Raw genomic sequence first — 13,883 nt, 5'->3', positions numbered from 1 at the left:
CTCTCTCTCTCTCTCTCTCTCTCTCTCTCTCTCTCTCTCTCTCTCTCTCTCTCTCTCTCTCTCTCTCTCACACACACACACACACACACACACACACACACACACACACACACACACACACACACACACACACACACATATATATATATATACACACATATATATATACATACATACACACAAATAAGGCATAACATTATGACCACTGACAGGTGAATATGATTATTGATTTATCATGTCACATGTTAATAGGTGTAATAATGAACATTTTGTTCCTTTAAGTTGAAGGAAGGAAAAATAGTGGAAAAGTGTAAGGATTTGAGCGAGTTGGACCAAATTGTGATGGCTAGACGACTGGGTCAGAGGATCTCCAAAACTGCAGCTCTTGTGGGGTGCCCATGCTGACTCCTGTCCATCATTGAAAGTGGCAACAGTGGGCACGTGGGCATCAGAACTGGACCACAATCACATTTTATCTTATTCTTATCTTATTCTATTTATTGTGTGGATGGCCAGGTGAGTCCACTTACCAAAGGAACACATGGCAACAGGATGCAACTATGGGATGCAGGCAAGCCTGTGGATGCTTTGGGCAATGTTCTACCTTAGCATTGTTGCAGATCATGTACACCATTTAATGGAAACGGTATTATTTGGTGGCTGTGGCTCTTTCCGCAGGATAATGCGCCCTGCCACAAAGCAAAAATGGTTCAGGAATGATGTGAGGAGCACAACAATGAGTTTGAGGTGTTGACTTGGTCTCCAAATTCCCAAGATCTCAATCCAATCGATATATATCCAATATATCCAATATATATATGAGGCTAGATGGCTTTTAGCACTTTGAGATTTTGTTTAATATAAAGTGCATTATAAATAAAATTTATTATTATTATTATTATTATTATATATAAACTATTTTAATTAAATTAATGTATACATTTTACACAAATAAACAAGCCTAAATAAATAAACACTACTTTTGCCATGTTGCTTGTAGTGTATATATATTGGAAATATTAGCTTTCACTGTAGTGTATTTCTTAGCTTCTACATTGTAAAATATATATATATGATCAATAATTGGACAATATAGGTTTTACATTGCTTTAAGTCACCAAAATAAGTTAAGCAACTTTTATTTATAGTTTATAATAATGTTTTTGAAGTTATACAAGATTCAGCATATTTTTAAGTCAATTTGATATCATTTAAGCTTAAATTACTTGAATATCCAAGTTGATTATACTTAAATATTTAAGGCTGAATTTGTTTACAGTGTACATAACGTTTTCATTGTTGTTGTTGTTGTTGTTTTAAAGTTAGCTTGCACTGAACAGCATCTTATGATTCTATCAACTGTGATGCATTTCACAACGTGCCTCTGATCTTCAATAGCAACACTGGTAATTGCAATGTTAGTTCACATTAATCAAAGTGTCAGCTGCAGAGAACTACAGGCTTTGTTTTGAGAAAGGCCTCCACCTAGCTTCCACCAGAGTGCATCTATTAAGGGGTTAAATAAACACTATTTGCTAATACAGCCTTTATTTCAGCTTGAGTGGAAGGAAACGGAGTCACCGAGTGTTTGCAGTTCAGGTATGGAAGCAATCTCTTGAAAAAACGCAAACATTATGGACTATCCGCAGTGTTTGTGTGAGTGTGTCTGTGAAAAAGACAGATAGAGGGAGAGTTGATCACTGAAAAGCTACTGCAGATGCCGCTGTGCGCACTGTCAGGTTGAGGGCTGGGGATGATTGCCACATCTGGAGTGAATTTATCGTATAATTCGGCGTATTACTGGTGCAGTCTCTATATAAGTAGCATGACCACGTTTACAGTCCAGTCCGTAAGCCTGCAAGTGCCCTCTGCCCTACGCTAATTTATACTTGTACAGGGTGGAGAGTGCATCATTTATTATAGTATTATAGTAAAAACATGCCATATTTCACCCGCAGATTCAAAATAAAAGCAAAGTATGTTTTACATTCTCCTTAATACTGTAATACCATATTTTTGCTTATTTACAATGTTTATTTTTATTAAATCTCCATCAGTTAAAGGCAGTACAACAAATACTACAATGTTGTATAAATACATTTATGATTAATAGTGCAATTAATATAGTCAAAAGTCATGTCAAAAGTCATCTTGAGGGTGAGTAAATTATGGGATGATTTGATTTTTTTTTGGTGAACTAACCCCCAATAGTTATAAATAACGTTGTTATGAAAAAATCTTAATGTCCTAAAAAAGTAGTATCTTTTTTTTATATTGGGATAAACCCTCTCTTGACAGATTTCTGCACAATCATTTAGATTACATAAAGTCATCCTGTGTAGAAAAGTAAAAGCACCAATAAAACCTGCAGTGTCTAATTCTGTCACTAATGCCTGCATATTTCCAGACATACATTGATTGTAATCAAAACTCCAAATGTCTGATTGGTTTTCTTTGGCGCCTCAGTGTTTGTTTTGACTGGTGAGATTCGCTGTGGTTAAACTCCATGTTCATTATCATCCAATATCTATTTTATCAGTAAATTGTTTTTGATACACATCCTTTTATCACATTGTGTGGTTACAGGGAGAAAAATGGATATTATCCAAGCCTAGATGGAATCTACACCTGCAGAAAACTTCACAGAACGTTCTACACATCCACCGTCGTTTGTGTGTTTCTTTATTAAATATTTTGGTTTTAATTAGAGCTGTGAATACATGTGTATTACCTTCGGCTACCTTTTTAAAGGTGCAGTGTGTAATATTTATGAGGATCTAGTGACAGAAATGCAATATAATATACATAACGAATTTTTTCAGTGGTGTAAAAAGACCTTACATAATGAACCGTTATGTATTTATTACCTTAGAATGAGCTATTTCTCTCTTCACCCACCGCGGGTCCCCTTATAGTGAAGTCACCATTTTGTGCCACCATGTTTCTACAGTAGCTGTGAATGAACAAACTGCTCTACAGAGCGCTAGCTACTCTTTGCTGTCTCAGACGACAACCTTTTTGTCCTGTGTCGGCCACCGTAGCTTCTCTATGTGCTTCGAAAGGGAGGGGTGAGTGGTGGGCGGTTGCAGTTGGCAACCTCACCTCTAGATGCTGCTAAAATTTACACATTTACTCTTTTTACACATTTTATTTCCTTTCTGCAGATTTACCTTTCAAAATCAGTGTAGAATATTCCTGCAGATCCTGTTTGTGCCTGTAGATCTCCAAGTCTGTTTACACTACAAACCAAAGAGCGCTGTATCATCTGATCCATTTCATCCTTATAACAAACAAAAAGGAGGCCCCGTCTGCGCCTGGACTTCTTTGATGAGACGCTGTTGTGTCTGGCTGATGAGGTAATAATGAGGGTCTTATAATGTTGATATATTAACACAAGTTCATTCCTGCACGCGGCAGCTTTTTTCTGCCAATATTCAAAGCATCCAATGTTGTGACAGGGTTATGAGCTCTTTGTGGAGCGTGGTGGGGTAGATCTTCTCTGGAGATTACGTGTTACATTCTCATCCAAAACAACTCACGCATGTAGATGAAGATGGATTCTACAGACTATTATTATTATTTTTATTATTGTTTACTATTAATTATTTTTCACTGAGTCAACTGAACATGCTGCTAATGACCCTTTTTGGCATCGTTCATGTCATTTGTATTAAAATGTAATATCAGGTGATGTTCTGATGCATCAGATTTCAGGAATGTTGACAAAGCCCATGGGCTAGTTTGACAGACTAATTTGCCACAGCAAAAACACATACTCAGACATAAAAGGCTGGAAGAGCTTCATTCAGCGGGATGGGCAAAAGTCTCGGCATGCCCAGATTTGATTCTGCGAGAAAACAGTTACCTTGCAAAAAACATTTACACATTGTATGAAAAATGTTTTAATTTAATGGACTAGTGCAAAATAAAATGTTTGCACTTTAGGAGGATCTCTCCCTAACTTGTGTATATAGTGCTAAATGCCATAAAAAAAACTTTTCATTACTTTTTACACCCACACAGCTTAAGTTTTTTGAGTTTTTGCATAGGTATTTTGCTCAGATATTCTTTACATTTTTGTAATTTTAATTGAAAAAATTATGGGAAAATCAGTGTTGGGTGTAATGCCTTACTAAGAAAAAGTAAAGGATTAATCTGACTTTTTTCTGTAATTTAACTACATTTACTTCTGATGTAATTACATTAAATACTGTATAGAACAGTTCCATGTAAACCCATAGTAGATTTAACTATGTTTTCCATGTAGCCTTCTCCCTTGGAATACAGTAGTCAGTAAAATAATAATTTATGCAATTGCACATTGTTTATTTGAAAAAGTGAAAAGAGCAGTTTCATGTCTATCCCTCAGACATGAATATGATATTGATTTTGATCCCTATTGATATGGGATTTCAAAAGTACATTGTAAAAAATGTTGTTGGTTTAACTTAAAGTAAGTAACCTGGTTGCCTAAAATGTTGAGTTTATTGAAATTAAAAATTTGAGTTGATACAATGAATGAAACTTGTTTAATAAATAGAAACTCAAAATATTATTGTATCTGAACCACATTAAAAAATATGATAAATCATGAAAATCGCACTATTTGGCATGTTTCACTGTGTCATCAGAAATAAAACACACACAATTACCCAATATGCTTACAAAATCTTATTATAATATTTTAATAAAGGTTGTCGAATCTCAAAAAATGTTCATTGTATTAACTCAAAATTTTAATTTCAATGAACTCAAAATTTTAAGGCAACCAGGTAACTTTTTTTTCTAAAATGTTTTTTTACAGTGTATAAGTAATGCAATACTTTATTAGGACAGTATTTACATTTAATTACACAGCTAAATATGTAATTACATGTACTTGTACGTTGAAACCATTTATTTGAACGTATGTATTTAAAAAAAGAATTCGTGTTGTGCTTTTGCAACTGTTTTTTTAACATTTATTTTTTATACACTGTAAAAAAATATATATTTGGTTTAACTTAAAAAAGTAAGTAACCTGGTTGCCTTTTTTAGTTCATTAAAATTAAAAATTTGAGTCGATGCAATAAAGAAGATTGGTCTAATAAATAGACACTCAACTGCATCTCATTAGTTATCGAAGTTGATTTGACAAAAGTTGTGATAAGAAATCATGAAGAAATTTTTTACAGTGTACATGTTTATTAATAATTGGTCATGAAAGGGCAAGAAGAACTTGTTTTGTTTCACTGTGTTCTGTCAGCCTTAGTTCTAGTTATTTTCCCTGGTTGTTAATAAGTTCGCACACCTGTTCCGGTTTATCACACTCCCCATGCATTTAAAGCCGAAAGTATACTACTTATTTTTACGTGTAACCGTGCATATATGTGTACAGCCTTGCAAAGTATACTTCTTTTGACTTGTACAGCCATTTGAGCAATCTCTCGCTACGACTTACAACTCATGTAAATAGCGCAAAATAATTTATTGCATGTGCGACCTGTTACAAAAATCCAATGGTGTGCGTTCAGTGCATTCTCTTCTGATGACAAAATTTGCGTCACGCACACTATGCTAACACTCGCGTACTTGAAAGTGAGGAATACTTTGACCTTTAGCCCTGTGTTTTGTTTATTTCGGCGTCCGGTATCATCTGTGTTAACGTGGTTGTGTGTGTGTTAGCTCTCCTATGATCTTCTGAGTACTCCATGTGGATTTAAATGAAGACTTTTCACGCCTCTCTATAGCCACATAACAGTTCATTCATAATGAATCATTTGAATGAATAGAATGTAGCCCTCTGGTGTACCACCTGTATTATTATGATTGCAATCGTCATACTTTAAGTTACATAGAAGATTTTTTGTAACATTCAGTTAATGGAATTAAGCTAGTGAACCATATAAAAGGCACAAAAATGCAGTTTTTATAGGTGATATCTGTGCTGGTATCATAGAAGTGGTTTGTGAAAGGACTGTCCAGTTTAATTGATGTTACTTCTAAAAGTGTTTCCAGGCACATAGACATAGATTTGATTACGTAAGAGAACCCCATTCCTTAAATAGGAAAATAGTCGCTTAAAACAATGGTTTGCCATCCATCTAGCAGGTGATGAATTGTTTCCTGACAAAATGAAGATGCAGAAAACCACATTTAAAGACACTCATATAAGGTTTAATTAGAGACCTTCAAAATAAAAGCAAAAAAACAAAAAAAACAATATGTCATTAAATGGCGGTTTCTTAGCGCGCAACATTTAACAACCATTCTTAAAAAGACAAAAGTAATTGAATGTGAATATATGCACAAATCAGCCAGGATGTGAACCAGCCACCAAAGCAGAACTTTAAAGTCTTTTTCTTGCTTTGCATGTTTCGTCGCCTCCATCTGACTTTGACTTCACAACATGTACTGTAAAAGTGCATTGTTCCGATTCTTTTTTTCCATTGTAAAAGCAACATAACACATCCAGCAAACTTGTAAAAGCCTTTTAACTTGCTGTAAATAAGAGAAAAAGGAAGAGTTAATTGGGAAAGTTTTTTTGACCTTTAAATGCATGTTAAGATCTAAGACATTCTTTACGCTTCACAAAAAAAAAGGCAAACAATGCACATCTCTCAGGGAATATTAAAAGACAAAAGAAAGAGTAAATATAACCAGTTGAATCTATTCTGAGCTGAATTTAAAATCAACGCAGGAATTTGAATTAAGAGCAATAAAATAAGGCAGGCAGCCGGAAAAGCATGCACGTTTTCAGGCGCATGCTTGTTATCCTTACGGGTAGCTTTTTTCAAAGTAGCTTCTTGGTTAAGGAAATACTCACACACAGGTGTGGAAATTAACCATGCATGCCACCCACACGCCACCTCTCTGCGCTGCCCAGTGGTCGGATACATGCTTTGGTGTGTTATGGCGGCAGTACGGTCGTGTTTATCCTCCGTGTCTGGTCTTTTCCAGTGACTTTTCCCTCTCCACTCAAAACGCTCTTAATGTTAAAACACTTCAGACCATTTTACAGAGTCAAACATTACGAGATTCGTCTTTCAGGACGCAGGAGAGACCCAGTACGAGCCAATTAAGATAAACACAGAAGTGGTGACTATGCAGAATCGCTGGAAAACTGTAGAAACGGTCTGACTCACTTCTCTTCACTGTGAAGTGAAGCGTTTCAGGAAAATGAGCATCAAAATATACATTGCCACCTTTGAAACGAACACTAACCCGTTCTCGGGCTACATAACTCAGCTGGTGGTCATGTTCAAACCTAACACGGGTGTGTGTGGAACAACTGGACATGCTGTAAATCTGAGTATGTGTTCCGCGACTCCAAACACAGTCAGCTAAAACTGCACTCGGTTTACATTTATTTCCATCTGAGAGAGAACCTTCTTGGAAATAATAGCTGTTCAGTGTTTCTTTACTGAATCTTTGGTTCAGTAAAGAAACATCGTTATCAACAATCATTTTTTAGCTGCTTTTTGGGGTTTTAGGTTAAACTGTAAGGTTCTTTATATATATATATATATATATATATATATATATATATATATATATATATATATATATATATATATATATATAAACAGTCGTTGCATAGTCCCCCGGCTTCACAAACAAGGCTTAGTCTTAGACTAAAATTTTAACTGAAAGCCACTTTTCTCTGATATACCTTAAAATATTGTTTTAGGGCACGTTTTTAAAAGATATATATATATATATATATATATATATATATATATATATATATATATATATATATATATATATATATATATATATATATATATATATATATATATATATATATATATATATATATATATATATATATATATATATATATATATATATATATTGTGAATTTTTGTGAATATATATATATTGTGAATTTTTATATATATATATATATATTCACAGTTTTGTGAATATATATATATATATATATATATATATATATATATATATATATATATATATATATATATATATATATATATATATATATATATATTCTGGGGGCCAATACATTTTTGCCAACTTTAAAGACAGTGACAGTTCTGTCACTATGTAATCACTCTCATGGCATTCATGTGTGACTTTATTTCTGAGAATTTGTTTTATTTTCGTCCATACCCTGAAAGACAACGGGGTCCAGTGTTATTTGGACCCTTAACATCAAATTTTGAGGGCGAATTTTAATTTTTGAGTGAACTATCCCTTTAAGACGAGCAAATCGACACATCATTGCATGTCTATAAAGCTAAATATACAGGAGATCTCCATATGCTATGGCCTCTGGCTGTTCACACATCACGTTGGGCGTTCGACATTGAGTACATATGGTGTTCTGAGACTGTTTCTTTTGATGCTGCACATACACAAACCCTCCCACTCTGGGTCATAGATCAAACTGTTCACGGTGGATGTGTCATGCCACACTGCTCAGCAACAGAGATGTTTTGGACGTATTTGTTCGCTGTAATCTTGAAGGAGTTTATCTGTTGATGATGCAGTTGTTTGTTTAAAACACACAGTGTAATTTTAATCAAGGCAACCAGATCAATGTTGTATCTGGACCGTATAGAGGTCTGCAGGGCTAAGACGCCAGTGAAAAACACTTGTAAGCTATAATTTGTGATCGTAAAGCATGTTAATCATAGGCCAAGTGTGCTGTGCCATCAATGCACGATGAATGACTTTGTATCAATAAATGGTGTTTTTTGGCAGATTTTTGTAGTAGCCAATGAGTGGTAAGCCTCACGGAGTTCTGGAGACGTCGTCAGTGTTTTGTCTATAGAGGAAAGCCCCGTAATTCATAACAGTTTTGTGAATTTCTCCGTTTGTTAGTCTGTGTGGCTTTTGATCTGGCACAGCTACGCACAAACAGGCTTTGACTACAATCATTCGTTTGTCTTGCAGTGAAACACAAGAAGCCGAGAACAGCACAGAAAATGTAAAGGCCTGTTTATAGTCTGTACTGTATTTATGAGAGCAGGCTGATGACACTGATTTGATTTAAAAGGCAGACAACCCAAGGAATTATGGGGAAAACACATTTAAGAAAAGGGGTAACATGCATATTTAATTTTTATATTTGAATGTCAGTTGCACATGTAAGACCGAATAAGTTGGCAAAACTCCAAAAAAAATCAGGTAATTATTTTATCAACATTTTTAGGTCAAGAAATTCAAAGTTTAAATAAGCAGAACTGGCAGATTTTTATTATGTACTGCATTTGAATTGGTCTTAACTTGAACTATTTGAGTAAGCTAATTCATACATTTAACTTAACTGGGTTTTTTTTTAATATATATTCTATAGCCTTATAATTTATGTTTGTTTTATTCAATTATTTAAGTGTATTCAAGGAGTCCTGTACTTATTTTTATATATTGTCAAGGCATATTGTGTCCCTGTTTTAACTTGTAAAGCACTTTGGGTTAACTTTTGTTCGGTTAAATGTGCTATACAAATAAAATGACTTGACTTGACTTAAATTCATCATGTAACCTCAACTTCAATGTTTTAGTAGTGGAAACGTGGAAAGCTTTAACTAGCTAATTCAGTAACTTGCTACTTGGTAACACAATGCTTTGATAGCATTAGAATAGAATAGCATATAGCAATTGCAAAAATAGTAGAACAATAGAACAATTAGCATATATCTGTTTTCAAACCAGGCTTATGCTCCACTTGTCAACATGATGGTAACCCCTCAAACAGAAAATCTTCTAAATTAGCATAACAAAACATTAAACACTACTAAATATCCCACTTAACATTAATCTTCATCATATGGCAAAGCATGCTGGGAAGTAGAAATCCCAGCCCAGTTTCAGTTCATTTTAAGTTAGACTAAATGAAAAGAAACAAGTTCATAAAACTCAAAACAAGGAAACCATTCTGACAACTTAAAAAGAAAAAGAAAGTTCTAAATACTCATAAAAGTTAATTTGATTGAAAAAATTACTTTAATTTAAGTTCACCCTACTCAAACCAATTAATTATTTTGAGCATTAGGGTTACAGTGATTACATTTTGTAAGTGTATATTTGATACATTTCTTGTATTCGAATATTGTAAATATATCACGTGAATGTGTTATTTGGCTGCTGTATTTAACATGAAGAAATATTATTACCGGTAGATATATGTAAGATTCTGCTCATATAAGCTTTTTATTCTAATTTGATTATACCGACCTGAAGGGGAAAAAAAAGTTATTTTATATTTTATTTTATATTACGTTTTCAGACCTCTTCACCCAGTGATAATAAATGCAGTATCAAGTATTTTCTGCAATATTAAGACCTTTTGTCCAGTAGAAAAATCACTTATTGCTTTGCTTTTTGCAAAGTGTTCCTCCACCATCATAATCAGACAAAAGCTTGCGGTCTCCAGGGATCTTCATCCAGTGCTCTCTGTAATTATTGTCCGGATTGCATGCACTCTTGATGGGATGAAAAATCTAAACTGTAACCAACAGGAAAAAATTGCATGCGAATCATCTAAAGTAGAGTATTGTATGGCTGCCCTATATTACTTACAAATCACTGGCTGCCTGCTGCATTGCCGTTCTACATCTTCTGGTGATTTATCGGTTCAAACTTCAGCTATCTATTGAAAACATGTGTCTCATATTAAAGTCTTCCCCTCCACTTCAAATAAATCAAGCATACTTGACACTCAAGTTTATTGAAGCCATATTACTCAGAGCCAAGAAGAGACGGCTGCCTCTTAAACATTTACATATTTGGGATGACAGAGTTTTTAGAAATACAAAATTATACACATTTAAATTAGTTCCATGAAGCCAGATAGATTCAGTTGCAATTAAAGTGACACTGATCAGGAGTGCAGCCACGGTACGAACAAGACGCCGTGCAGTTGGCTGATGCCGTATTTCCACTGAGCTGACAGAAACGAGCACAACAAACAAAGCGGAACTGCCAAAACGGACCTGCGGTCTCTCCACAATGACAACGGCTGGAGTAACGCTGCCTCTTTGAACCGCCGTGCACTCGCTTTGCATTATTATTAATGGGCTAATACGATTATGGGGCTTTCAGCATATGAACGCCTCACCTCATTAAAAAGCTTCCTGTGCAAATGTCTACGGTCCAAATCAAAGCGTGTCATCACCTTGTGTTCATTTGTTATTTTCACCACGCTCCAAATTCAGGCACTCCAAAGACATGAATTCAATAGTTCACTGCAGGCACAATATCTTTTACTTTTACTATAATGTACTATAATTATGGGCACAATAGTGCTGGAGATTAGAGTTTGTGATTGGCCACACAGCATAAAAAAATAAGTTATTATGTCTTTAATAAATTAATAAATGTAATGTTTAATGCACCATAATGCTAAAAAAAAATTTTACTCTTTGTAATTTTTATTCAATATGGTACAAGATTATACTATTCAAATCTATGGTATAAACAGTTAGGTCAAAAGTAATCAAATAGTTAGGTTATGTTACCTAAAATATGAAATGGGATGTAACAGGTTACGTTACTATCTAGAATTTTTATCACATTATTTGTATTCAGTAATGGACTAAAATTTGTAAGTAATTTACTTAAAGTAAAGAAACTTTGCAAGCACATGTCAGCTATAGCACTCATTAAAATATTAATAGACTGTTTGCTTATTAGTTCTTAATATCCACTTTATTATGATGGTTCAGCAACAGACTCTCTACTATAACTTTCCAAATACTTGTCAACTTATTCTACTAACTCAAACCCTAACTTAACAGTCTACTAACATTTATAATGTTATTTTACATATTTTATGTTGACTTTGGGTTAAACATTTTACAATATCATGCTGCAGTCCAGTTGTTTATATTATTTGATTTATTATTTTGTAGAAAATCCCAGAGCATTTCCAGTAAAATATTGCATGCAGTATCTTAATATTTTCCCTGTAGAATTCTTTAATTTAATATGATTGATATAAGCTAACAGCCTGACAATGGTGATCTCGGTTTGTGTTAGTGTCGATGGAGGCCTTTTGAAGTTTCTCCTGTTTGGTGCCATTCCATTAAATATTATGAAGGCTGTCAGTTAACGCTGAAATGCCGTAGATATGCTCTGTCCAGATAAATAAACACAGATATCTCCTAGTGGCGGACGTGAACGCTTCACCGGCCAGCTCCAGCCATATAGAAATACTGCTTATTTTGGTATGTTTCAGAATATCAAACTCATGTCTGTTAATATTAAAAACAGACATCAGCACTGCACGCCATGCTGTTTTTCTTTGGCACTGCTTGCTATTGTGGAGAAAAAAGGGCAAAAGATGTATTTAAAATTCCTTTAGAAAATGTAAACGGCTTGATTTATATTTTACACTGGACTTGTTGAAGTTCAAGAGGCCTTGGATGTGAGCTGCAGAGATAAGTAGTTGAAAACCCAACTCTTGAGTAAGCCCAGCCAAAAATAGAAATGGTACATTCCAAACCAATATAACAGTGGCAATACACCATCACACGACCACAGCAAATGGTAAAATGGTTGTGCGTCCATTCTAAGGCACGCCTAAAAAAGACCCCTGTGTCCACACGCGCTACCGCAAGCATCAGATAGCACTTATGAAAATCCCTCTTCCTAATGTTTGACTAAACATGCTGGCCAGTCACAACAGGACAGTGAGTACCGTATGAGTTTACTCTGTCGCAACGCAGCAAAGCTGCCATCCTTTCAATAACAGGATATGGTCACAGTTTGCAATGCTTGAAATGCACTTAAATGGCATTTTAATGTTTTTTCTGCCCACTTCCAATGGCATTTTGGAATTTGAACTTCGTTTACTGTTTAGCCAAGAATGCTATGCCGATCCATTCAGAAGAGCTGAAATGTGATTAAAAAAGGAAGAGGTTCTTATTACAGGCGAAGAGAAAACTCAATTAATACCGCCATTAGATTACTTCCAAGACAGAGGAAAATGCCCGACCTCAATAGGTCATGGTTTAATGCTGTTAATCGTCTGCTCTGTAGCACGGCCTTGATCTGCATACTTCTGGTGAGGTTCTTGGGAGTGTCTAACCCACAGCAAAACCAGAAATATATCTGCACCACAGTTGGTCTTCAAACCACCCACTTAAAACTTCCTTTAAGGACAAAGAGAACCAAAATGACATTCGCACACCAAGCAGAAATGCACACACATCTTGTGCCAGTGTTTTGGTGGATTTTTGTTTGTTTTGTTTTTGCCTTTTATCTAGCATTGGATAATTATTTTTCTTTTAAAATGGCTCATGTCTTTGTAAAACAAAATATAAATGCTTACATGCAAAGTTATGATTTATGGGGATTATTTTAATTTTATTTTCCGCTGACCACACTCTAAAAAATGCTGGGTTAAAAAAACGCCACGTTGGGTTGAAAATGGACCAACCCAGAATTTGGGTTGTTTTAATGTGGCCTATTTACTGGGTTCAAACGACCCCCAATTTTCTTCTTCGACCCAATTTTCAACCCAGCATTTTTTTGAGTGCAGTATTGGCAAGTATTTCATGGAATAAAACAAGATAAATTAAAAAGTATTTAATTTAATAATCATATTAATGATGTATTGTTTGAAAATATATTTTCCCTTATAGCTTCACCATAATGAATGGATAAATGGATGAAATTCAAATTTCCATTGAATATTCCTTTTTACTCAAGAATATGTCATATTAAAATTTAAATGTGTTGTGAATGCTGTTTCATGTTGTTTTCAAAACCCAATTCAAACAACTGTCAAAGTCTTTTAATGTCATTAAATCTGGTTTCGGCTTTTGGCACATGGAGATGGCACTGCATTTAAGCGGCATTGCCAGTGGCCAACACTCACAAAACAAACAAGAACGGCAGACTGTTTTTGTTACGGTTACTCCTGATCTGGC

General features: G+C 34.6%; 1 protein-coding gene across 1 annotated transcript in view; it reads left to right on the top strand.

The window, feature by feature from the left end:
* runx2b (RUNX family transcription factor 2b) overlaps window positions 1-13,883 on the top strand; it is a 179,759-nt gene that overhangs the window by 87,425 nt on the left and 78,451 nt on the right. The gene's annotated exons all lie outside the window — the stretch shown is intronic.

Source organism: Pseudorasbora parva, chromosome 15 (genome assembly GCF_024679245.1).
Source record: "Pseudorasbora parva isolate DD20220531a chromosome 15, ASM2467924v1, whole genome shotgun sequence".
Taxonomy (NCBI): Eukaryota; Metazoa; Chordata; class Actinopteri; order Cypriniformes; family Gobionidae; genus Pseudorasbora; species Pseudorasbora parva.
Note: the sequence above shows the minus strand (reverse complement) of the source record. Positions and strands in the feature narration are given on the sequence as shown.